Here is a 27979-nt window from a genome sequence, read left to right as displayed (position 1 = left end):
TAAATGAAATTAAAAACACTCTGGAGGCAACAAATAGTAGAATAACAGAGGCAGAAGATAGGATTAGTGAATTAGAAGATAGAATGGTAGAAATAAATGAATCAGAGAGGATAAAAGAAAAACAAATTAAAAGAAATGAGGACAATCTCAGAGACCTCCAGGACAATATTAAACGCTACAACATTCGAATCATAGGGGTTCCAGAAGAAGAAGACAAAAAGAAAGACCATGAGAAAATACTTGAGGAGATAATAGTGGAAAACTTCCCTAAACTGGGGAAGGAAATAATCACCCAAGTCCAAGACACCCAGAGAGTCCCAAACAGGATAAACCCAAGGAGAAACACCCCAAGACACATATTAATCAAATTAACAAAGATCAAACACAAAGAACAAATATTAAAAGCAGCAAGGGAAAAACAACAAATAACACACAAGGGAATTCCCATAAGGATAACAGCTGATCTTTCAATAGAAACTCTTCAAGCCAGGAGGGAATGGCAAGACATACTTAAAATGATGAAAGAAAATAACCTACAGCCCAGATTATTGTACCCAGCAAGGATCTCATTCAAGTATGAAGGAGAAATCAAAAGCTTCTCAGACAAGCAAAAGCTGAGAGAATTCTGCACCACCAAACCAGCTCTCCAACAAATACTAAAGGATATTCTCTAGACAGGAAACACAAAAACAGTGTATAAACTCGAACCCAAAACAATTAAGTAAATGGCAACGGGATCATACTTATCAGTAATTACCTTAAACGTAAATGGGTTGAATGCCCCAACCAAAAGACAAAGACTGGCTGAATGGATACAAAAACAAGACCCCTACATATGTTGTCTACAAGAGACCCACCTCAAAACAGGGGACATATACAGACTGAAAGTGAAAGGCTGGAAAATGATTTTCCATGAAATAGGGACCAAAAGAAAGCAGGAGTAGCAATACTCATATCAGATAAAATAGACTTTAAAACAAAGGCTGTGAAAAGAGACAAAGAAGGCCACTACATAATGATCAAAGGATCAATCCAAGAAGAAGATATAACAATTATAAATATATATGCACCCAACACGGGAGCACCGCAGTACGTAAGACAAATGCTAACAAGTATGAAAGGAGAAATTAACAATAACACAATAATAGTGGGAGACTTTAATACCCCACTTACACTTATGGATAGATCAACTAAACAGAAAATTAACAAGGAAACACAAACTTTAAACGATACAATAGACCAGTTAGACCTAATTGATGTCTATAGGACATTTCATCCCAAAACAATGAATTTCACCTTTTTCTCAAGCGCACATGGAACCTTCTCCAGGATAGATCACATCCTGGGCCATAAAGCTAGCCTTGGTAAATTCAAAAAAATAGAAATCATCCCAAGCATTTTTTCTGACCACAATGCAGTAAGATTAGATCTCAATTACAGGAGAAAAACTATTAAAAATTCCAACATATGGAGGCTGAACAATAACAATAACGCTGCTAAATAACCAACAAATCACAGAAGAAATCAAAAAAGAAATCAAAATTTGCATAGAAACGAATGAAAATAAAAACACAACAACCCAAAACCTGCGGGACACGGTAAAAGCAGTCCTAAGGGGAAAGTTCATAGCAATACAGGCACACCTCAAGAAACAAGAAAAAAGTCAAATAAATAACCTAACTCTACACCTAAAGCAACTAGAAAAGGAAGAAATGAAGAACCCCAGGGTTAGTAGAAGGAAAGAAATCTTAAAAATTAGAGCAGAAATAAATGCAAAAGAAACAAAAGAGACCATAGCAAAAATCAACAAAACCAAAAGCTGGTTCTTTGAAAGGATAAATAAAATTGACAAACCATTAGCCAGACTCATCAAGAAACAAAGGGAGAAAAATCAAATCAACAAAATTAGAAACGAAAATGGAGAGATCACAACAGACAACACAGAAATACAAAGGATCATAAGAGACTACTATCAACAATTATATGCCAATAAAATGGACAACGTGGAAGAAATGGACAAATTCTTAGAAAAGTACAACTTTCCAAAACTGGACCAGGAAGAAATAGAAAATCTTAACAGACCCATCACAAGCATGGAAATTGAAACTGTAATCAAAAATCTTCCAGCAAACAAAAGCCCTGGTCCAGACGGCTTCACAGCTGAATTCTACCAAAAATTTAGAGAAGAGCTGACACCTATCCTGCTCAAAGTCTTCCAAAAAATTGCAGAGGAAGGTAAACTTCCAAACTCATTCTATGAGGCCACCATCACCCTAATACCAAAACCTGACAAAGATGCCACAAAAATAGAAAACTACAGGCCAATATCACTGATGAACATAGATGCAAAAATCCTTAACAAAATTCTAGCAATCAGAATCCAACAACACATTAAAAAGATCATACACCATGATCAAGTGGGCTTTATCCCAGGGATGCAAGGATTCTTCAATATCCGCAAATCAATCAATGTAATACACCACATTAACAAATTGAAAAATAAAAACCATATGATTATCTCAATATATGCAGAGAAAGCCTTTGACAAAATTCAACATCCATTTATGATAAAAACTCTCCAGAAAGCAGGAATAGAAGGAACATACCTCAACATAATAAAAGCTATATATGACAAACCCACAGCAAACATTATCCTCAATGGTGAAAAATTGAAAGCATTTCCTCTAAAGTCAGGAACAAGACAAGGGTGCCCACTTTCACCATTACTATTCAACGTAGTTTTGGAAGTTTTGGCCACAGCAATCAGAGCAGAAAAAGAAATAAAAGGAATTCAAATTGGAAAAGAAGAAGTAAAACTCTCACTATTTGCAGATGACATGATCCTCTACATAGAAAACCCTAAAGATTCCACCAGAAAATTACTAGAAATAATCAATGACTATAGTAAAGTTGCAGGATATAAAAACAACACACAGAAATCCCTTGCATTCCTATACACTAATAATGAGAAAACAGAGAGAGAAATTAAGGAAACAATTCCATTCACCATTGCAACGGAAAGAATAAAATACTTAGGAATATATCTACCTAAAGAAACTAAAGACCTATATATAGAAAACTATAAAACACTGGTGAAAGAAATCAAAGAAGACACTAATAGATGGAGAAATATACCATGTTCATGGATTGGAAGAATCAATATAGTGAAAATGAGTATACTACCCAAAGCAATTTATAGATTCAACGCAATCCCTATCAAGCTACCAACAGTATCCTTCACAGAGCTAGAACAAATAATTTCACAATTTGTATGGAAAAACAAAAAAACCTCGAATAGCCAAAGCGATCTTGAGAAAGAAGAATGGAACTGGAGGAATCAGCCTACCTGACTTCAGGCTCTACTACAAAGCCACAGTTATCAAGACAGTATGGTACTGGCACAAAGACAGAAATATAGATCAATGGAATAAAATAGAAAGCCCAGAGATAAATCCATGCACATATGGACACCTTATCTTTGACAAAGGAGGCAAGAATATACAATGGATTAAAGACAATCTCTCTAACAAGTGGTGCTGGGAAAACTGGTCAACCACTTGTAAAAGAATGAAACTAGAGCACTTTCTAACACCATACACAAAAATAAACTCAAAATGGATTAAAGACCTAAACGTAAGACCAGAAACTATAAAACTCCTAGAGGAGAACATAGGCAAAACACTCTCTGACATACATCACAGCTGGATCCTCTATGACCCACCTCCCAGAATATTGGAAATAAAAGCAAAAATAAACAAATGGGACCTAATTAACCTTAAAAGCTTCTGCACATCAAAGGAAACTATTAGCAAGGTGAAAAGACAGCCTTCAGAATGGGAGAAAATAATAGCAAATGAAGCAACCGACAAACAACTAATCTCAAAAATATACAAGCAACTCCTACAGCTCAACTCCAGAAAAATAAACGACCCAATCAAAAAATGGGCCAAAGAACTAAATAGACATTTCTCCAAAGAAGACATACAGATGGCTAACAAACACATGAAAAGATGCTCAACATGACTCATTATCAGAGAAATGCAAATCAAAACCACTATGAGGTACCATTTCACGCCAGTCAGAATGGCTGCGATCCAAAAGTCTACAAATAATAAATGCTGGAGAGGGTGTGGAGAAAAGGGAACCCTCTTACACTGTTGGTGGGAATGCAAACTAGTACAGCCACTATGGAGAACAGTGTGGAGATTCCTTAAAAAACTGGAAATAAAACTGCCTTATGATCCAGCAATCCCACTGCTGGGCATACACACTGAGGAAACCAGAAGGGAAAGAGACACGTGTACCGCAATGTTCATCGCAGCACTGTTTATAATAGCCAGGACATGGAAGCAACCTAGATGTCCATCAGCAGATGAATGGATAAGAAAGCAGTGGTACATATACACAATGGAGTATTACTCAGCCATTAAAAAGAATACATTTGAATCAGTTCTAATGAGGTGGATGAAACTGGAGTCTATTATACACAGTGAAGTAAGCCAGAAGGAAAAACATAAATACAGTATACTAACGCATATATCTGGAATTTAGGAAGATGGTAACAATAACCCGGTGTACGAGACAGCAAAAGAGACACTGATGTATAGAACAGTCTTATGGACTCTGTGGGAGAGGGAGAGGGTGGGAAGATTTGGGAGAATGACATTGAAACATGTAAAATATCATGTAAGAAACGAGTTGCCAGTCCAGGTTCGATACACGATACTGGATGCTTGGGGCTAGTGCACTGGGACGACCAAGAGGGATGGTATGGGGAGGGAGGAGGGAGGAGGGTTCAGGATGGGGAACATATGTATACCTGTGGCGGATTCATTTTGATATTTGGCAAAACTAATACAATTATGTAAAGTTTAAAAATAAAATAAAATTAAAAAAAATAACTTAATGGTAAGCAACAGCTTAAAGGAGAAGAGAGACAGATGGATAGTGCATACTAATATAACACTGACTTTCAGAAAGAACAAATGAAAGAGAGGAAAGAAGAAAAAAGAGAAAAGGAATGAAGGAAAAAAGAAGAAGTCTTAAGGTAGGAGCCATTAAATTTTATGAGACTTTTCCTTATCCTAACTTTTAAAAGCAAATGAGAGCTGAGAAAGTAGAAATAAAGCTTGCCAGCATAATAAAATTTGGCAGATAATTCTACTTTCTGACAACTTTATTTCAGGATGATGGTGCCAAGAATATCAGTTAGGCCCACTGCCTTGTCAGACTAATAAGGAAGATTCTGTCATTTTCTGTGCCCCTAGTTTACTTCATGTCCCAAAGCAGACCTGTAGCCTGACTTTGGTACTTTTAAGTCTGTCCTTTTAAGTTTAATATTGTAATAAGGGTGAACATTGTCGTTCAGACACTTCTCTACACGGTGTTATGCTGGGAAAACTGGTATGTGTCACCAGGATAGTTGTAACTGTCTCGCTCAGAAATGTGACTACCTTATTTTTAGTTTCTTATAAATCTCACTTTGTGAGATCATTTTAAAGTAGCATTAGTTAAAGCTGTTTTGTTTTAATATTATGGTAATTTAGTCAGTGTTATTTTTTCAAAGGCAAGTATTTACACACTTATTAACAGATAAAGTTAAAGTTTACTCTGTTAAAGTCTTTAGCATAAGGTGAAATTTCTTTTACAGTCTTCTTTAATTGACATTCCTATTTCCAGTGATGTGGAGGTATCAGAAAGGGGTATAATGTAAATGCAAAGTAAGATGTCTGTGGAATAAGGAGATTGCTGGGCTTTTCCACATTTCAAAAGCAAAAGTTATGTTTTATAATGACCTTTCTTTATATTTTGAAATAGGATAATCAAGAAAATATAGAATATAGAGATTATGAAATAATAAAGGATATCAGTATGCTAAATATAATGAAATACAACATTATATGATATATACAGCATGTTATTATTTTTGTTTATTTGCTAAATTTTCTCTGACACTTTGTGACCCCATGGACTGTAACCCACCAGGTTCCTCTGTCCATGGGATTTCCCAGGCAAGAATACTGGAATGGGTTGCCCTTTCCTCTGCCAGGGGATCTTCCTGATCCAGGAATCAAACCTACATCACGTATCTTGCATTGCAGGTGGATTATTTACCACTGAACTACCTGGCAACTGATTATCCCTCAGTAAAGCATATTGTGAGAGCTCACATGATATCTTTCTACCTTTCCATAACTTTTCTTATTTTTATCTCCACCCTCTATATTGCAGAGTGATTATATGTAATTTGGGTAAGTTTTTTCTGAAGATATAAATCTAGGACCATTCAATAGTTTGTTTTATTTGCAGTAAGAAATTCACATTATGTGAAAGGATTCCGCCAGCTTTATCACAGAGTAGGCTTCTTTACTAAAATGGAAAAGGAGAGAATGGGAAGAAGAGAGGAAAAAACAGAGACTTGAAACTGGGAGTTGTGGAAATTTTTCAGTTGAAAAGTGTGCCTCAAAAGAAGCTGTTGGTTACTTATCAAAATAATCCATGCTTCAACATAGCACTTACTACTAAGTTCTATTTTTAAACACATTTTTAAGTTGTCCAAACTAAATTTTAGGTACATCATATTTAGAACATGGGATTCAAATAAATGCTTTTGTGGATGTACAATCCCACTAGGAGAAATGTATTTCCTTTTACATAGAATAAAATCTTGAGGAAAACTGTATAACCAAAGTGGGTATTATCAGAACTTGACTGCCTCTAAGTCTGAATGATAACAAAAAGCCAATATTTGAACTCCAGTTGCCACCAGTTCAACCTTTTGCTGATCTAGTCAATTTATTTGGCTTTTGTGATGGTCAAGGGTATAGCATGTAATTACATTGGGAATAGTCAGCCTGAAAACATAAACATAATCAATTATATAAGCCCAGTTGTATTGTATAACCTTCACAGAGTACTCTTTTATTTTATACTTTTAAGTCTTCATTACTTTTTTTTAACACTATCAATTGTAGAATAAGAATTCTTATATTTTTATTGAAATGATATGATTTAAAATAATATAAAAGAGACATATTTAGACTTCTAATTAAATTGTTTACTATATTTATTTTTCCATAGGTTCTACATGCGTGGATTCAGTCATTCATGAATGAAAAATATATAAAAAATTTCCATTAAGTTGCCATAGATATGGAGGGCTGCTGTGTTTCATAATGAGTCCACCTATCATTCAAGGATCAAGTCCATAGAAAAAATAATTTTCTATACATATCAATATAAGGAAATCTGCTTCTATGCAGATATCTTGAGGAATCTAATATTTGATTTTCCAAATTTTTGCACATAAAATTCAGAATTAAATATTGAAAAACAACATAGTTCAGTTCAGTTCAGTCACTCAGTCATATCCAACTCTGTGACCCATGAATTGCAGCACGCCAGGCCTCCATGTCCATCACCAACTCCCAGAGTTCACTCAAACTCATGTTCATTGAGTTGGTGATGTCATCCACCCATTTCATCCTCTGTTGTCCCTTTCTCCTCCTGCCCCCAATCCCTCCCAACCTCAGGGTCTTTCCAATGAGTCAACTCTTCGCATGAGGTGGCCAAACTACTGGAGTTTCAGCTTTAGCATCAGTCCTTCCAAAGAATACCCAGGACTGATCTCCTTTAGAATGGACTGGTTGGATCTCCTTGCAGTCCAAGGGACTCTCAAGAGTCTTCTCCAACACCGCAGTAGAAAAGCATCAACTCTTTGGCGTTCAGCTTTCTTCACAGTCCAACTCTAATATCCATACATGACCACTGGAAAAACTTTTGCCTTGACTAGACGGACCTTTGTTGGCAAAGTAATGTCTCTGCTTTTGAATATGCTATCTAGGTTGGTCATAACTTTCTTCCAGTAAGCATCTTTTAATTTCGTGGCTGCAATCACAATCTGCAGTGATTTTGGAGCCCGGAAAAATAAACTCAGCCACTGTTTCCACTGTTTCCCCATCTATTTCCCATGAAGTGATGGGACCAGATGCCATGATCTTAGTTTTCTGAATGTTGAGCTTTGAGCCAACTTTTTCACTCTCCTCTTTCACTTTCATCAGCAGGCCCTTTTGTTCCTCTTCACTTCCTGCCATAAGGGTGGTGTCATCTGCATATCTGAGGTTATTGATATTTCTCCCGGCAATCTTGATTCCAGTTTGTCCTTCTTCCAGCCCAGCGTTTCTCATGATGTAGTCTGCATAGAAGTTAAATAAGCAGGGTGACAATATACAGCCTTGACGAACTCCTTTTCCTATTTGGAACCAGTCTGTTGTTCCATGTCCAGTTCTAATTGTTGCTTCCTGACCTACATATAGGTTTATCAAGAGGCAGGTCAGGTGGTCTGGTATTCCCATCTCTTTCAGAAGTTTCCACAGTTTATTGTGATCCATACAGTCAAAGGCTTTGGCATAGTCAATAAGGCATAAATAGATGTCTTTCTGGAACTCTCTTCCTTTTTCCATGGTCAAGTGGATGTTGGCAATTTGACCTATGGTTCCTCTGCCTTTTCTAAAACCAGCTTGAACATCTGGAAGTTCACGATTCATGTATTGCTAAAGCCTGGCTTGGAGAATTTTGAGCATTACTTTACTAGCATGTGAGATGAGTGCAATTGTGCGGTAGTTTGAGCATTCTTTGGCATTGCCTTTCTTTGGGATTGGAATGAAAACTGACCTTTTCCAGTCCTGTGGCTACTACTGAGTTTTCCAAATATGCTGGCATATTGAATCCAGCATTTTCACAGCATCATCTTTCAGGATTTGAAATAGCTCTACTGGAATGCCATCACCTCCACTAGCTTTGTTCATAGTGGTGCTTTCTAAGGCCCACTTGACTTCACATTCCAGGAGGTCTTGCTGTAGGTGAGTGATCACACCATCGTGATTATCTGGGTCATGAAGATCTTTTTTGTACAGTTCTTCTGTGTATTCTTGCCACCTCTGCTTCTGTTAGTTGATACCATTTCTGTCCTTTATGGAGCCCATCTTTGCATGAAATGTTCCCTTGGTATCTCTAATTTTCTTGAAGAGATCTCTAGTCTTTCCCATTCTGTTGTTTTCCTCTATTTCTTTGCATTGAACACTGAGGCATACTTTCTTATCTCTCCTTGCTCTTCTTTGGAACTCTGCATTCGGATGCTTATATCTTTCCTTTTCTCCTTTGCTCTTCACTTCTCTTCTTTTCACAGCTATTTGTAAGGCCTCCCCAGACAGCCATTTTGATCTTTGCATTTCTTTTCCATGGGAATGGTCTTGATCCCTGTCTCCTGTACAGTGTCGCTAACCTCCGTCCATAGTTCATCAGGCACTCTGTTTATGAGATCTAGTCCCTTAAATCTATTTCTCACTTCTACTGTATAATCATAAAGAATTTGATTTTGGTCATACCTGAATGGTCTAGTGGTTTTCCCTATTTTCTTCAATTTAAGTCTGAATTTGACAATAAGGAGTTCATGATCTGAGCCACAGTCAGCCCATGGTCTTGTTTTGGTTGACTGTATAGAGCTTCTCCATCTTTGGCTGCAAAGAAAAACAACATATGCACCTGTTAAGTACCTAAATATTAATCTATTGCTATATTTCCAATACCAGTTGATAGATATATCATGGTTATTATTTGTGCATGTTCGCAGATACTCCTTTTTATCCAGTGATCACTGGAGTTCATATAAGCTCAAAGTTTAATATTTATGTAAATGTGTAAAGCATTCTTTGCATTGCATTGTTAAATAAGCCTATAACCAACAGAATTACCATAAATTATGCAGTTTTCAAACTAAAACATTTTGTGAGCATCTCCTAGTATTACAGTTTTTAAGCCAGCCTTAGCAGCTGAATTTTGGAAATTGGCACTTCTCCAAGTAGCACGCTTCATGCAAATGAACCCAGATGAAAAGAACTGAAAATAGCTAGGATGTCTGTTTAACATTTGGATAACAGCATAAGCAAATAACACATGAGAATTTCATCTTCCAGAATATAACTGATAGCTACCATACCTTTATGTAACAATATTTAAAATGAGTATTTGGGGGCTATTCTTTAAGAGCAGGATTTTATTCATGATATTCATTAATAATAAACTGATTATTGTTGTTGTTCAGTCACTCAGTCTGACTCTGCAACCCCATAGACTGTAGCCCACCAGGCTCCTCTGTCAGTGGGGTTCTCCAGACCAGAATACTGGAGTGGGTTGCATTTCCTTATCCAGGGAATCTTCCCAGACCAGGGATCAAACCCACATCTCCTGAATTGGCAGGCAGATTCTTTACTACTGAGCAACCAATCTATCATTAATCTAAAAATATTTCAAATAGTAATTTAGTTCTTATAACAAACACTTTAAAATTTGTGTTAATACTTAGATAACAGGAGTAAAGAAAACAATATCAAGTGCTTGATTAAAAAGTCTATTCAGAAATAGTGCTAGCTAGTTACATATTATAACTGAAGCTTTCAATGAATGGAATGTATAATCAGAAGGGAAATGCAAATTACTGAAAAATCAGTTAATATCAAATTTATGAAATAAGCTATTAGTAGTTCTTGAATATGAAATAATAATTGTTAGAGTTCATTCTTTACTAACTAATCAGTGCCAAGTATGAATATATTCAACGTTGAAATATTTTATGATTTCATCATTTTATAAACAAAGCTTGCATAAGCATGTGGGGAGAATGGTACTTTATATGTTTATCCAGGAATGGCAGACATGCAATCTCACCCTTAATAGAAACCTGTGAATACAGGATTACATTCACCTCATAGCAATATCTGCTTGTAAATGGAATAGAACCAAATTTAAAACTGAATTTCAACTATTTTTATTTGGGAATTGTGATGAGAAAAAAGATATATTTTAATATTTCTGATCTGTTCCCTTTACTGCAGGCTATCTCAGTGCACTGTGCTCAACCTCTTCATGACAGAGCTCTCTCTTTACTGCAACCAATGTTTAAAAAACCCTCTTGTGATTTACACCAGCTTCGTCAGAACTAAAATGCTGAGGCATATATTTGTAACTCTATAGCTGAACAGAGATCACCCAAATATTTTATATATTATATTCCCATTAGATGTTTACAATGCAATTATCATTTACCTTTGATGTAACAGACTCATTTTCCTGAAACAAGAGTATAGTTCAATTTAATAGTGGCAAAAATACACATTAGGTAACAAAGTGAAAGGAAATACACTTTACCATAAGACACACATAGCTTCTAATTATTATATCTTCATCCTTTGCAAATTGTGCCACCAAAGAGTTTGAGAATGTGGAAAGTTTGTTCCTTAGACATGAGCTAACGCATCTTTTTTTTTTTTTTTTTCATTCTGTCACCATTGATGTTATTGAGTATTAGACATTTTCAACATTTTTTCTTTGTTACAATTATAAAATATGTATTATAGAACATGTATGAATTTTCATGTCATGTAGAAATGTATTTCCTCTTATTACTGATTTTTTTTCACTGACTTGTAGGCATATTCTGAGAGTACAAAAAAGATTCTTAGTATTATTCTTCTTATTAGCACAAAAAAGATTCTTATTTCAATATATTACATAAATAACTTTGCAGATTTCACTCAGTGTTTTGTAATGTTACTTCAGAACAGTTATTTTATTGGCTACTGCTAAATCAACTCAACAGATGAATTGATTAAAAGTGTTGGCAAGTTCTCACACAGTGGTTGAATATGTTATATATACTTTAGAATATTTCTAATTGTTTCCAGGCTTAGAATTTGAAAAGTGAAAGATATAGAGTGACCCAGAATATTTTAATTATATCAATGATCAGTATTAAAAGAAAACAATAAAAATATCATTGTAGTTTATTAAGAAAAAAATGCTTTATCAACAAAAATGTAAGAAAAATTTATAGGAGATAATCCTTTCAGTCAAATCACTTTTATATGTATAAAACATCTAAAATAATATATTCATTTTTCTCATCTTGCATTCAGTGATGAAAACTATTTTTATAAATAATATGATTTATTCACTTTTCAACCACTCATGTAGACTGAACTAAAGTGTTTATATTTCTCAATTAACATTTATTCAGTAGCCCAAATTAAATATTTCAACACTGAAAAAGGTTTTAGCAGTATAGGACACCTGGCATGAAAATATTCTCAGTGATGAATATGGTAGCATTTCAATAGCATAGCACTTTAAACTCGTGCCTGGTGAAAGATTTTATCCAGCACTTAGACTAATTTCTTCAATGAGATCCTGGAGTACCTACTGCATTGCATAATTATATTTTTTCACTATCTCTGTTCCTCTCATGGGCTTCCTAGGTGGCACAGTATTTAAAAATCCTCCTGCCAATAAAGGAGATGCAGGAGACACGGTTTTAATCCCCAGGTCAGGAAGATTCCCTGGAGTTGGAAATGGCAACCCACTTCGGTATTGTTGTTTGAGAAATCCCATGGAAAAAGGAGCCTGGAGGCTACAGTCCATGGGGTGGCAAAGAGTCAGATGCGACTGAGCACACATGTGTTCTTCCTCTCTTAGCATGTGTTACCAGATTTGGAGAGGGTCATACAGGATGCCCCATCATGGGTCTCGATTCTTGGAAGGACACAAAGAAGAATTTGAGGTCGTACTCGTGGCAAAAACAAATTTATTAAGAACAGAAAGAACACCTCAAGGGAGAGGTGGGCCAAGCCAAGACAGGTAGTGGCCCTGAAGTATAGGGGTTTTCAAGACAAGGCTTTTTCATATTTATTTAGGTGGGTATCGACTGACAGTTTAGATTGACAGTTGCAAGTTGCATAACAACAAGCTCTCTGTGCTTGTCTTTCCCATAATTCAGTCTATTATAATCAGATATATACATGTATAGAATATTTATGAACATTTAATGGACTCCTGGCTGCCTAAGGTCACTTGCAGACACAGCTGTGCCTCATGGGCACAAGTGCCAGAGTTGGAGAAGCCTCTATGTTTAAGTTTGTATCCATGTGTGGCTAAGGCCCAGGCTCCTGAGTTGGAAAAGCCTCTGTGGTTATTTTGTAGCATATCTGTGAGCTCTCCTGGGCCCCTTTAGGGCATGTCTGAGGGAGAGGTGCCAACAAAGGTCCGTCTAGTCAAGGCTATGGTTTTTCCTGTGGTCATGTATGGATGTGAGAGTTGGACTGTGAAGAAAGCTGAGCGCCGAAGAATTGATGCTTTTGAACTGTGGTGTTAGAGAAGACTCTTGAGAGTCCCTTGGACTGAAAGGAGATCCAACCAGTCCATTCTGAAGGACATCAGCCCTGGGATTTCTTTGGAAGGAATGATGCTAAAGCTGAGACTCCAGTACTTTGGCCACCTCATGCGAAGAGTTGACTCATTGGAAAAGACTCTGATGCTGGGAGGGATTGAGGGAAGGAGGAAAAGGGGACGACAGAGGATGAGATGGCTGAATGGCATCACCGACTCGATAGACGTGAGTTTGAATGAACTCTCGGAGTTGGTGATGGACAGGGAGGCCTGGCATGCTGCAATTCATGTGGTCGCAAAGAGTCGGACACAACTGAGTGGCTGAACTGACTGAGTACTTAATAATTAGTCATGCCTCACATTGCATATCACTTGTTCATTAATTTAAACTTTTAATCATTATATGTTTTATTGAAAGTAAAGGATAAACAATTGTGGACCTAAATATGCTCTAAAAGCAAAAAAGTTTTAATAAAAAGTGATGAAAAAGAGAACAGTTCTGATATAGTATCTTCACATCATGCTATGCTAAGTCATTTCAGTCGTGTCCGATTCTGTGCGACCCCAGAGATGGCAGCCCACCAGGCTCCCCCGTCCCTGGGATTCTCCAGGCAAGAACACTGGAGTGGCTTGCCATTTCCTTCTCCAATGCATGAAAGTGAAAAGTCAAAGTGAAGTCGCTCAGTCGTGTCTGACTCTTATCGACCCCATGGATTGCAGCCTAACAGGCTCCTCTGTGGGATTTTCCACGCAAGAGTACTGGAGTGGGGTGCCATTGCCTTCTCTGCTTCACATCATAGGTGATGCATTTTTCACTTCTGTTTATGTGCCAGGTACATGAGGGTACCCATGGGTAAAGAACAAGTAATGAAACAGATTTAGCATAGTCCAGAATTCAATGAATTCACAATCTTTAAATGTTAGAAGCAACCCCAAGTAGAATTAGCTAGAGATGATAAGTGTTTATGTTACCCAGGAACTGTACTGGAATTGGTGTTTTGTTTTTTTGTTTTTATTTTTTCTTTGGCCAACAAGGGATACATTTCACATAAAATTGAATGATGAATAAAATAAAACCGGCATATATTTTATATCAGAGGGTTAAAGAAAGATCACAGAATATAGACACAGAAGGCAAAGAAAAACCAAAAACTTTGATATCTGTATTGCAGTGAGCATTTTTAAAGTATGATCAAAGGAAATAGAGTTTCCTTAACAGTGCAGTTAGCTGTGACCAGGTACTTCAAGTGAGTTGTCAGCAACTCACTTGAAGTACCTGGTCACAGCTCCCTGTTAAGACAGACATATGGAAATAGTGCTAAGATATCTGATCAGAAAAGTCTCTGGTTAGTGATCAGTGTAGATCAAGCACAAAGCGAGATTCATATTCTACAAGTAAGAGAAAACCAGTAATGAAAAAAGACAGTTATCAAACAGAACTTTTTATTTGTAACCTTTGGAAGTCCCTGGGCAAAATTTGAAACTCGTCCGTCACATTCAGAATGCAAGCAGAAGCCAAAGAAAGAGGCAGACCACCCCAGATTGGTAAATGACAGTTTTAATTAGGAAGGAAACTTATTTATATATGAGGCTTGTCCAAAATAGCCTCAAGACAAGTAAGTTGTCTTTGCAAGTAAGCCTCTAGTTCACCCCACAGAACCTGGTAAGTTTTTATAGATGCCTTAATGGGGTTTAATCACATGCACCACCCAGATGTTACTCTCTCAAGGCTGTATGCTTGGTAACCACTCCCACCACTGAAATGGTAGACAGAACATACATTTCAAGATACAGGACGGGTGTTGTTCATCACTAAGTCACATCTGACACTCTTCGACTCCACGGACTGCAACATGCCAGGCTTTCATGTCCTTCACTATCTCCCGGAGTTTTCTCAAATTCATGTCCATTGAGTCTGTGATGCTGTCTAACTGGTGAAGACGGTCCTATTGCCTGAGTCCCACTTAAGGGTCAACCAGCAGTCTCATCTCTCAATGACCTCCTACAATAGGAACATAAATGATTCTGTTTCTGTAAAGATGTAAAATGATTCTGTTTCTGTAAAGATGTAAAACATGTCATCGTCTTCAATTATGAGATGAAAATAAAAATCAGTGTCACATCCCTACTACTGAATATAAGTAGATAATTTATTAAATTATTTTAGATCAATAAATAATAGTAGTTCTATAGCATGGCCTCAGTTTTATTTAAAATAAGTCAGTTATCAATTTCTTGATATCATGTTTTAAGAAATAAAGCATGTTGGGGATCTGTGGATAGTGAAGTACCTGACTGGTTTTGTCACTGCATCAAGTCCACTCTGACTTCCTTTGCAGAGTTGTTAGCACACCTCTACTGCAGCCTCGTTCACATTCCTTTTCTGTCTCTGTGTCCATTTACTAATACATAATCCAAGCAAGACAATTAATAGAGAGTTTTTACAGAATATCATTGTTTATTTCTTTCCAAGAATCTTCTAAATCAGCTTCAAAAGTAACCACTAAAGATGGCAGAAGATTGATAAAATGAAGCTGATTGTAATCATCCAACCAAAATAATTGTTTCTATCATGGAGATTTAAATGCATGACAGAACAAAATGCAATCTATTTTGGCCCAGAGAAGTTTCAGAATCAGATTAGTCCATGAAAGGTGACTTTATTTATTTCAATTATCTTAACAATTCAATCCTGGGTTTATTCTAATTTAACTCTATTATGGTTTGATTCAACCTTTTAAACCCAAATAATTGGATTCAGTTTTCTGAATTAGCTAATATTCTTTCAGAATCATAATATTATGAAACTAGCAGAGATAAAGAGCACAATTTAAAAATATGTCTTAAACAATTCCAGGACACTTTAACCTGCATATATATATAATATATTTTTTAAAATATACAAAATAAAAGGCACTCAATTTAAACTCTGAAAAAAGGACATAGAAAGGACAGTTACCTACATTTAAGCACTTTAAATTCCAGTAAACAGAAATTGAAACAGCACTAAGTGTCTTCCAATTTGGGTTAAATGTAGAGAGTTGCAAGGATCCATCATCCCATTAAAATAGAGTTAAAAGCAGTACAAATGATAAAATCCTATTTTATGTATATATGGATGGATATGGGTATGTGTTATTTATCTCTTTATTTTTACCATCAGAATGCTGAGGACTCATCAAAGAAACCTGCCTAAATAAACGGGAAAATGGAATGTGCAAATGTAAATTCTAGCAGAGAGGAGACCTGTGGAAACTTCCATCCTTCTGGACATGGAAAGAGCAGAGCAAACACATCACAGAGAGGGGTAAGGAGTGAGCCAAACTTTAATGCCCTTTTAATAGCTGCATGTGGCCTGCTGTGAGGAGTGGGATTCTGAAAGACAGCACATCCATATCCGAAAGCCAGTTCTTTCCCAAGGCCTTTGGCAACTGTATGGTTTCAGTTCAACTCAAGCCAACAGCAAGGTAGGAGGGCTTAGAGAAATGGCATGCCCAAGTGACCAGGCCTCTAGCTCAGTATGCAAGGTCACAGATCGTCTAGATGTAGGGCAAGGCAAAAAGCTAAGCAAGTTCTTCTGCAGGCCTGCAGGATCCTCACCACAAGCTCCATGACCCATAAAGGACTAGGGCAGGTCAGGAGGACAAAAGGAACCAATGGAGGCACAAGGACTTCCCTCCAGGCAGAGAGGTGGAGGCGGAAGTACTGTTGTTTAAGCCACTCTTATCCGTAGCTCACCTGTGTGGGTTTTGCAACACCGATTAATAGTTGCTCCAAGAAAGCAACAAACGAACCTGGAAAACCCATCCACACTCATCTTCTTCCTCTCTTCCTGAAACATGAATGTAGCCCAGCATCCTCCTTTCCATTCATATGGTTGCTGTGAGTGAGCCACCTTGGAACATATTTTAATAATTGCTAGACAGTTTTTATTTCTAATGAAGTCACAGCACCATTTAATAAGCATAGCATGCCTTAGAGTTTGATATACAGCCCTAGCCTAGCAGCAAGTTTGGAGATTTTAATAGGCTTTTACAAGATTCATGAACCATCCCAAATTTCCTTTAACACAAGTGGTAGAACATGTTGTTGTAATTGTTTTTCAGTCACTAAGTTGTGTCCGACTTTTTGTGACCTCATGGGCTGCAGCACTCCAGGCTTCCCTGTCCTTCACTATCTCCCAGAGTTTGTGTGTTTGTTCAGATGCATGTCCACTGAGTCCCTTACGCTATCTAACCATCTCATTCCCTGCCACCCCCTTCTCCTTTTGCCTTCAATCTCTCCAGGCATCAGGGTCTTTTCCAATAAGCCAGTTCATTGCACCAAATGGCAAAAGTGCATACATGTACATATATACATATATTATTGATTCTGTTTTCTGAAGACCCCTGCCCAATCCACTTGTCAAATATGCCTTGTTCTCTTGAAAGATGATTTTTATTCTGTTTACTGAGTGCAATATTCTACAACTATTAATTAGGTCATGTTGTTTGATAACATTGCTCAAAACTTCTATACCTGTACTAAATTTTTCCACTTGTATAGCAATTACTGAGAAAGAAGAATTGAAATTTGAACTGTATGTGTGGAGTTTCCTTTTCCCCACACACACAATTTATAATTTTTTCATTTCTATATTTATAAGCTCTGTTTTTAAGTGTTTGCACATTTAGAAATTTTTGTCTCTATTATATGTTTGCTGCTGCTAAGTCGCTTCAGTCTTATCCGACTCTGTGTGACCCCATAGACAGCAGCCCACCAGGCTCCGCCGTCCCTGGGATTCTCCAGGCAAGAACACTGGAGTGGGTTGCCATTTCCTTCTCCAATGCATGAAAGTGAAAAGTGAAAGTGAAGTTGCTCAGTCATGTCTGACTCCTAGCAACCCCATGGACTGCAGCCTACCAGGCTCCTCCATCCATGGGATTTTCCAGGCAAGAGTATTGTGATTATCTCCCAATATCCTTTCTAATATAGAAAAATCTAAAATTTTAATATATAGGCATTCTGGCTTACTTATTAGTTTATATAAAATACATATTTTCTATCATTTTTTATTTTAATCTACCTGTATATTTTTTTAATTTTATTTTATTTTTAAACTTTACATAATTGTATTAGTTTTGCCAAATATTTTATACTATTATTCTGGTGGTGCTAGTGGTAAAGAACCTCTCTGCCAGTCCAGGAGATGTAAGAGACATGGTTCAATCCCTGGGTGGGAAAGATCAAGAAGGGCATGGCAACCCATTCCAGTAATCTTGCCTGGAGAATTCCATGGACAGAGGAACTTGGTGGGCTACAGCCCATAGGGCCACAAAGAGTTGAATACTACGAAAGTGACTTAGGAAGTATGCAGCACACACCATTATTCTGTGTATCACATTTTTTAAAATATTTTTTCTACCTTTAGAATTTAGTATTATATTAGTTTACTCAGGCTGCCATAACAAAAATCCAAAAGATTTAATAGCTTAAAGAACAGAAAATTTATTTGCACAGAGTTCTAAAAGTAAGAAGTTTAAGATCAAGGTGCCAACATTGGTTTCTGTTGAGGCCTCTTTCCTTGGCTTAGAAATGGCCTTCTCTCTCTGTCTTCACATGGTTTTCCCTCTGTGTGTCTTTGTCCTAATTTTATGCTGTCCTGTAACTAGCATGGATACTGGTTATATTGGTTACCCTTCATGATAATTTGGCAAAGTTGCTAGAATGCAAAATAATACACAGAAATCAGTTCCATTTTTATACACAAACAGTGAAAGATCAGAAAGAGAAATTAAATAAACAGTTTGATTTACCATTCCTTTAAAAAGGACAAAATACCTAAGGGTAAACCTACCTAAGGAGGCAAAAGATCTGTACTCAGAAAACAGTAAGGTACTAATGAAAAAATTAAAAGATGACACATACAGATGGAGAAATACACCATGTTCTTGGATTGGAATAATCAATATTATGAAAATTACAATACTACCCAAAGCAATCTATACGTTCAGTGTAATACCTATCAAATTATCATTGGCATTCTTCACAGAACTAGAACACCACCACCAAAAAAACCTTTTACAATTTGTACAAAAATACAAAAGATCCAGAATAGCAAAAGCAATCTTGATAAAGTAGAACAGAGCTGGAGGGATCGTGCTCCCTGACTTCAACCTTATGCTACAAAACTAGAGTAATAAAAACAGTATGTTACTGGCACAAAAACACCAATACAGTATACTAACGCATATATATGGAATTTAGAAAGATGGTAACAATAACCCTGAATACAAGACAGCAAAAGAGACACTGATGTATAGAACAGTCTTTTGGACTCTGTGGGAGAGGGAGAGGGTGGAATGATTTGGGAGAATGGCATTGAAATACGTATAATATCATATATGAAACGAGTCACCAGTCCAGGTTCGATGCACGATACTGGATGCTTGGGGCTGGTGCACTGGGATGACCCAGAGGGATGGTATGGGGCGGGAGGAGGGAGGAGGGTTCAGGATGGGGAACACATGTATACCTGTGGCAGATTCATTTTGATATTTGGCAAAACCAATACAATATTGTAAAGTTTAAAAATAAAATTAAATTAAAAAAATAATAAAACAGAGAAAAAAATAGACATATAGATCAATGGAACAGGATAAGAAGCCCAGAAATAATCCTACATAACTATGTTCTATCAGATGAGAAATCAATTAAGAAGAGACAATCTCTTCAATAAAAGGTGCTGGGAAAACTGCTCAGCTACATGTAAAAAATGAAATTAGAATGTTCTCTACCACCGTATATAAAAATAAACTCAAAATGGATTAAAGACCTAAGTATAAGATCAGATACTATAAAAAGCCTAATGGAAAACATAGGAAGAACACCATTTGACGTGAATAGGAGCAATATCTTTATGGTTCCATCTCCTAGAGTAATGGAATTAAAAACAAAAATTAAAAAATGGGAACTAATTACACTTAAACATTTTTGCACAGGACTTCTCTGGTGATACAGTGGATAAGAATCTGCCTACCAATGCAGGGGACATGGGTTTGATCCCTGGTCCAGGAAGATCCCACGTGCTGTGGAGCAACTAAGCCTGTGCACCACAAATACTGAGCCCATCTGTAGGGCCTGCAAGTCACAACTACTAAGCCTGCCTGCTGCAACTACTGAAGAGCGTGCAACTAGAGCCTGTTCACAGCAAGAGAAGTCACCACAGTGAGGAGTCCATGTGCCACAGCAAAGACTGGCCCCTTGCCCATCGCAAGTACAGAAAGCCCTCATGCAGTAAAGAAGATCCAGGGCAACCAAAAATAAATATTGTTCTTTAAAAGTTTTTCCACAGCAAAGTAGTTCAGTTCAGTTCAGTCGCTCAGTCATGTCCGACTCTTCACGATCCCATGAATCGCAGCACGCCAGGCCTCCCTGTCCATCACCAACTCCCAGAGTTCACTCAGACTCATGTCCATCGAGTCAGTGATGCCATCCAGCCATCTCATCCTCTGGCGTCCCCTTCTCCTCCTGCCCCCAATCCCTCCCAGCATCAGAGTCTTTTCCAATGAGTCAACTCTTCACATGAGGTTGCCAAAGTACTGGAGTTTCAGCTTCAGCATCATTCCCTCCAAAGAAATCCCAGGGCTGATCTCCTTCAGAAGTAAACCATAAGCAAAACAAAAATGTAATCTACAGACTAGGAGAAAATATTTGCAAACAATGCTACTGACAGGGATTAATTTCCAAAATACACAGTCCTGGGCATATATCTAAAGAAAGCTATAATCAAAAAGATGCATGCACCCCCATATTCATAACAGCACTATTTACAAGAGTCAAGACATGTTAGCAAGCTAAATGTCTATAAACATAAGGTTGGATAAAAAAGATGTGGCACATATATATGTGGCACATAGAATACTGTTGTTATTTACTAAGTTGTGTCCAATTCTTTTGCAACCCCATGGACTGTATCCCACCAGGCTCTCTGTCCATGGGATTTCTCAAGCAAGAAAACTGGAATGGGTTGCCATTTCCTGCTTCAAGGGATCTTCCCAACTCAGGGACTGAACCTATATCTCCTAAGTCTCCTGCAGGTGGTTCTTTACCACTGAGTCACTTGGGAAGCCCACAGTGGAATATTACTCAGATGTAAAAAAGAATGAAATAAATGCCATTTGCAGCAAAATATTTGGGTGGACCTGAAGAAGGCTGAGTGCCGAAGAATTGATGCTTTTGAACTGTGGTGTTGGAGAAGACTCTTGAGAGTCCCTTGGACTGCAAGGAGATCCAACCAGTCCATTCTGAAGGACATCAGCCCTGGGATTTCTTTGGAAGGAATGATGCTAAAGCTGAAACTCCAGTACTTTGGCCGCCTCATGCGAAGAGTTGACTCATTGGAAAAGACTCTGATGCTGGGAGGAATTGGGGGAAGAGGAGAAGGGGACGACAGAGGATGAGATGGCTGGATGGCATCACTGACTCGATGGACATGAGTCTGAGTGAACTCCGGGAGTTGGTAATGGACAGGGAAGCCTGGTGTGCTGCGATTCATGTGGTCCCAAAGAGTCGGACACGACTGAATGACTGATCTGATCTGATCTGAAAGATTATGATATTAAATGAAAGAGAAAGAGACAGATTTCATTTGATATCACTTACATGTAGAATTTAACAAAAAATGATATGAATGAACTTATTAAAAAAAATAGAAACAGGCTAACAGTTATAGAAAGCAAATATATGGTTACCAAAGGGAAAGAAGTGGAGAGGATGAATTGAGAACTTGGGATTAATGGATACCCAGTACTATATACGGAGAAGGCAATGGCACCCCACTCCAGTACTCTTGCGTGGAGAATCCATGGACGGAGGAGCCTGGTAGGCTGCAGTCCAGGGGGTCGCTAAGAGTTGGGCATGACTGAGCAACTTCCCTTTCACTTTCAGTTTCATGCATTGGAGAAGGAAATGGCAACCCACTCCAGTGTTCTTGCCTGGAGAATCCCAGGAACAGGGGAGCCTGGTGGGCTGCTATCTATGGGGTCACACAGAGTCAGACATGACTGAAGTGACTTAGCATAGTACTAAATATAAAATAGTTAACCAACAAGGACTTACTATATAGCACAGGGAACTATATTCAATATATTGTAATAACCTATAATGGAAAAGAATCTATAAAAGACGGTCTATGTATGTGTACTATACACACGCACACACACATACATATATGCACACATATAAAATTGGGTCACTTTGCATTATACCTGAAACTAAAACATCATTGTAAATGAACTATATTTCAATTAAAAATAATTTTAAAAGATATCAAAATTACCTACAAAATAAGGTACCACAGTAGTTTTAACATTTTTTAGCATTGCCCTACTTTGGGATTGGAATGAAAACTGACCTTTTCCAGTCCTGTGGCCTCTGTTGAGTTTTCCAAATTTAAGGACATATTTAGTGCAGCACTTGAACAGCATCATCTTTTAGGATTTGAAATAGCTCAGCTGGAACTCCATCACCTCCACTAGCTTTGTTTGTGCTAATGCTTCCTAAGGTCCATTTGACTTGCCATTCCAAGATGTCTAGCTCTAGGTAAGTGACCATATCATCATGGTTACCTGGGTCAATAAGACCTTTTTTGTACAGTTCAGCTGTGTATTCTTGCCACCTCTTATTAATCTCTTCTGCTTCTGTTAGGTCCTTGCCATTTTTGTTCTTTATTGTGCCCATCTTTACATGAAGTGTTCTCTTGATAGCTCTGATTTTCTTAAAGACATCTCTAGTATTTCCCATTCTATTATTTTCATCTATTTCTTTGCACCATTCACTTAAGAAGGCTGTCTTATTTCTCCTGAACTGAGACACAGAAGAATCTTATACACATTTATTCTTAGGATCAAAATAAGTAATAATGAGCCATAATGATAAAAGTTGAGATTTTAGTTATTGGTTGCAAAAAAGAAGGTAATTGCCTTCAGCATGAACTTTTGCTGTCCTTATAGTTTTCTCTTTCTTGATCTAGAGAATGGATATAAGATTATGCTGACTTAAAAAATCACCAGGCAACTCACTTTAAATGAATATTGATTCCCTCAAATATACTATATGTTGACCACTTGGGGAACGTTTTGTATAGATATTTTTTCTTCTGTCAAGTTTTTGCTCATAATTTTGAAAATAGGAAAATCAAATTAGACAAGGTAGGGATTGGCTATTAACATGAAAACTGAGAAAATTATTTTAATTATATTTTCTGAAGCTGACGTATGGACAAAAATGAAGACATACGATGCTTAACAATCTGATATGTGGTAAAGTATAAATAGCAAATATTTTTTCATAAAAATATAGAAGTAGACTTGAAGGTTGACAATAATTTATTTTAAGTCAGAGAAAATTTTATATAAAATTGAGAAAAATATGCTATGAAGAGGATAAAATTTTGTCATTAAGTATATTACAGGATAAAACTAGTCTGCTGGAAATATTTCCCATGCTGTTGTAAAATTTAAAACAATCAGATAAGCAAGATTTAAAAATAACTATTGCAGCAAATAACTGTACTTGATCATAAATTTAAAACCAATTCTTTAGAGTTACACATTTTCATGTATTCACTAAAAATAATCAATTTGTAGAGTATTTTTTTTTATTTTAAGGAAAGTTTAGAGGAACATAATAAATGCTGAGGACCCTAGAAATTAGAAAAACATCAGATGAAATTTTGAGTAAATTTATATGATTACTGAATTTCATTAATTGCATAATAAAGTTTATAATCAAAACCTTTAGTACAAACTGAAGTCTTATGTGAATCCAGAGCCCTTTGAAGGCTCTTTATAAGTTCTAAGAATGTTGACACTTTCCAAAAATTTTATTAATGAATCTTCATGAGTATTGCAAACAATCTATCATAAAACATTTTGTGAATGGCTACAAGGAAATAGGTAGCACTGAGTTTTGAGCCATGGGGCCCTGACTCCATGGAGCCACGAGTTCCTGATCTTTTGCCAGATTGAAAGGTTTACTGGTTGTCTGCCAGTTACACTAACTTGCCCTCTAATTCTTAAAGCTTCTGTTTAGAAAACAAGACTCTTTTTTTTTTTTTCTTTTTGAAGGTAGGCATAGCATAAACCAAACATTTCAAGCAATTATGCTCGATGACACTGTATTAAAAAATGCTTTTTATAAGTACAGCTTATGATGATCTGAAATATCTCTTCCAATCAGTGTACGCTTGGTTTACATTAATCATCCTGCTCCTTCTTAGAGATATTGATATCTGAGAGAAAGACAGCAGTAGTAAAATAAAAGTAATGATCCAACACAAAGTTTTTAAGCATAATTTAATTATACTCAATCTAGTGTCTGAGGATAAATTAATTGAAAGGAAACAACAAAATATGTGTACTAACATCATCTTTACAGAAAGAACCGGGATAATATTTTTATGTATATTAAACTTCCAGCTCACAAAAGTAGGTTAATAGAGCATAATGCTTGGTCTGTTACACAGTTTGTTCAAAGTTTTACTTTTTATTTAACATTAAAATAATCAACACACAAAAACCACCTCATTTTTCTAGACTAAGACATGGCCAAACTTGTCAATCTACACTGATTCTGGAACAGTTGCTGGTGATTTGACTGGAAGGTCAGATTTTTAGGAAAGAAAAAATTTGAAAGATTGGTTACAGGAAGATGTGGGAATGAGGTATGTGAGTGGAACTTTTAGACTAGGCTAATGTGAAGATATTTAGTCCCTCCTGAATGACTAACACAAGCTGGAATCAAGATTGCCAGGAGAAATATCAATAAACTCAGATATGCAAATGACACCACCCTTACGGCATAAAGTGAAGAAAAACTAAACAGGCTCTTGATGAAAGGGAAAGAGGAGAGTGAAAAAGTTGGCTTAAAGCTCAACATTCAGAAAACTAAGATCATGGCATCTGGTGCCATCACTTCATGGCAAATAGATGGGGAAACAGTGTCTGACTTTATTTTTTGGGGATCCAAAATCACTGCAGATGGTGATTGCAGCCAAGAAATTAAAAGACGCTTACTCCTTGGAAGGAAAGTTATTACCAACCTAGACAGCATATTAAAAAGCAGAGTTAAAAATAAAATAAAATTTAAAAAAAAATAAAATACATGATAAAAAAAATAAATAAATAAAAAGCAGAGACATTACTTTGTCAACAAAGGTCCATCTAGTCAAGGCTATGGTTTTTCCAGTCGTCATGTATGGATATAAGAGTTGAACTATAAAGAAAGCTGAGCATTGAAGAATTGATGCTTTTGGACTGTAGTGTTGGAAAAGACTCTTGAGAGTCCCTTGGACTGCAAGGAGATCCAACCAGTCCATCCTGAAGGACATCAGTCCTGGGTGTTCATTGGAAGGACTGATGTTGAAGCTGAAGCTCCAATACTTTGGCCACCTCATGTGAGGAGCTGACTCATTGGAAAAGACCCTGATGCTGGGAAAGATTGAAGGCAGGAGGAGAAGGGGACGACAGAGACTGGATGGCATCGCCGACTCAATGGACATGAGTTTGGGTGAACTCCAAGCGTTGGTGATGGACAGGGAGGCCTGGCTTGCTGTGGTTCATGGGGTCACAAAGAGTAGGACATGACTGAGTGACTGAACTGAACTAAACTGAAATGACTAACCAAGGGCCTCATAACAGAGGAGACTCAACATTCATGGGAATAAAATGACTGATTCTGTGGGAAACCAGTAGCCTGTCTTCTCAGTTAGCCTGGCATTTACTCAATGTGTTTGGGTTAGTCTCTCAGAAGTGTCCAATTCTTTGCAACCCATGGACTGTAACCCACCAGACTCCTCTGTCCATGAAAATCTCTAGGCATATTACTGGAGTGGGTTGCCATGCCCTTCTCTTCCTTCTTCCTTTTTACATTCACCTATGTTTAAAAAAAAAAAAAATGGCCATGGTAACAGAGATTCATAGGCTCAGAATCATGTGCTTCTCTTCACCAAACTAAATGCCGTGTCTTGTTTAAAATTACAAAGCAAAGAAAAACTCTGAGCCCCTACTCCCAAGGGAGGGCAAACAGTTCATGGAATGCTTTTATATATTGCAATCCATCTATCATCATGTGGGCAAAGAAAGTGGTTTTTCCTGTTACACTGAATATCAAATGTTTATGGAAGGATGTTTGTGGATGCCGGTTAGCTAAAGTATGAAGTATTTAAATTATTAAGCTACTGTCTCTCAGCTTCAAAATATACTAGTCTGTGCTAAGTTTTGTGATGCTGAGCTGGGATGATACAAGCCCTGTCTCTGCTTTTTCAACTCTCTCCTTGGGAGTTTCTGTCCATAAACTTACTGGAGGGAGACTGCAGGTTGGAGGATGAGGGCATTTTCTCCTATTGTTTGCTTCCTCTTGGATGCCTATCTGTTTTGTCTTCCTCTGAGATTTGCCTTCACGATACTTCTTCACCTTGGCAGTCGGTCAGTTTCTGTAGCAACAGAGCTTTTTAGCACCAGCTCCTTGGTGTGCACTAAATACACTAATTTCCCAGAGTCTTACTGAAGTTAAATTTCATCTCCACTACATAACTTTTTTGAACTTCCAAGTATTAATATTTCCAAATTCTTCCCTTAATTTTCTCTGCCCTTAGTTTGATAGCTACTTAATGCCTAGGAATACATCAGTGCTCTTTTTAAAAAAAATTTTTTTATCAAATTAATAACCTTAAATCCAGCTAAGCATTCCTTTTATTAAATTATCTCTGTTAAAATATCTTGAGTGATTTTTATTCCCTAACTGAACTCTGATCAATAAATATAGCATACCCTTTTTTATTATTTTATTTTTTCACTGTTTTCTATATCCTTGAATTTAAATGCATTTCTTTTAAGGAACTTAGAACTTAGTTTGATTATTTATTCAGCTTGAAAATCACTTTTTATGGAAAATCAAATCTTATTGGAATCAATTTGAAATTAACTATTTTATTATGCTTTATGACATGACTGGCATATTTTAACATCAGTTTTCTGAATAAAATATTAAAATATCCATTATCTGGTTGCATAGAATAGATAGATGATAACTAGCTAGATAGATAATAGAGGGAAAGATATGGAAATATTCAATCAATATTCTATTAAAGTAATTTATTTTATAAAAATATATTGTGTTATTTTATTAGCTTGAGAAAAATCTCCATTTGGTCAAACTTTAGTTTCTTCATCAACTTAAGTAGATTACATTTACTTCAAATGTTGTTGCTTGAATTAAAAGAGATAATGTTATAACTTATAAACTTATAACTTATGAACAAAGAGTGTAATAGCCATTTGAAGCTGAGATATTAGAGAGGAGGCTTTTAATTATCTTGCAATACATGATAGGAACATGAACCGAGACGATAATGGTGGACAAAGTGACAAATAGATTGTGGATTTAGTTTGAAGTATCCTTAAGTTTGTTCATGTATTTAGAGACAAACAGGAGTCAAGCCTGATACTAAATAACTAGAAGGAGATACTTGCCATTTAGTGAAATACAGAGGGCAGTGAGAGGAGCAGGGTTAGGATTAAAAGCTAAGTACGGACATAATAAGTTAAAAGATGGTCCTGTGAAAGCAAAGCTGAGCGTTGTATATGTATATGATTCTGTTATTCAGAGAAAAGGGTTGCATTGACTGGAGATACATAAATTTGGAAATTTAATTCATGTAGATATCATTTAACAAAGTGGAATTCAGGAACTGAATGAAAACATAGAAGAAAAGAAAGGA

General features: G+C 36.7%; 1 long non-coding RNA gene across 1 annotated transcript; it reads left to right on the top strand.

The window, feature by feature from the left end:
- The first annotated feature begins 4974 nt into the window (after positions 1–4974).
- Positions 4975–20542, top strand: LOC147350155 (uncharacterized). Its single transcript, XR_015149191.1, has 3 exons — positions 4975–5047; positions 16382–16525; positions 20199–20542. It is a non-coding gene; the product is annotated as an uncharacterized LOC147350155 (long non-coding RNA).
- The last annotated feature ends 7437 nt before the right edge of the window (positions 20543–27979 follow it).

The sequence above is a fragment of the Bos grunniens genome, chromosome 20 (assembly GCF_055505025.1).
Source record: "Bos grunniens cultivar Pamir isolate PY7600 chromosome 20, Bosgru_T2T1.0, whole genome shotgun sequence".
NCBI classification, from domain to species: domain Eukaryota; kingdom Metazoa; phylum Chordata; class Mammalia; order Artiodactyla; family Bovidae; genus Bos; species Bos grunniens.
This window is presented reverse-complemented; position numbering and strand designations above follow the sequence as displayed.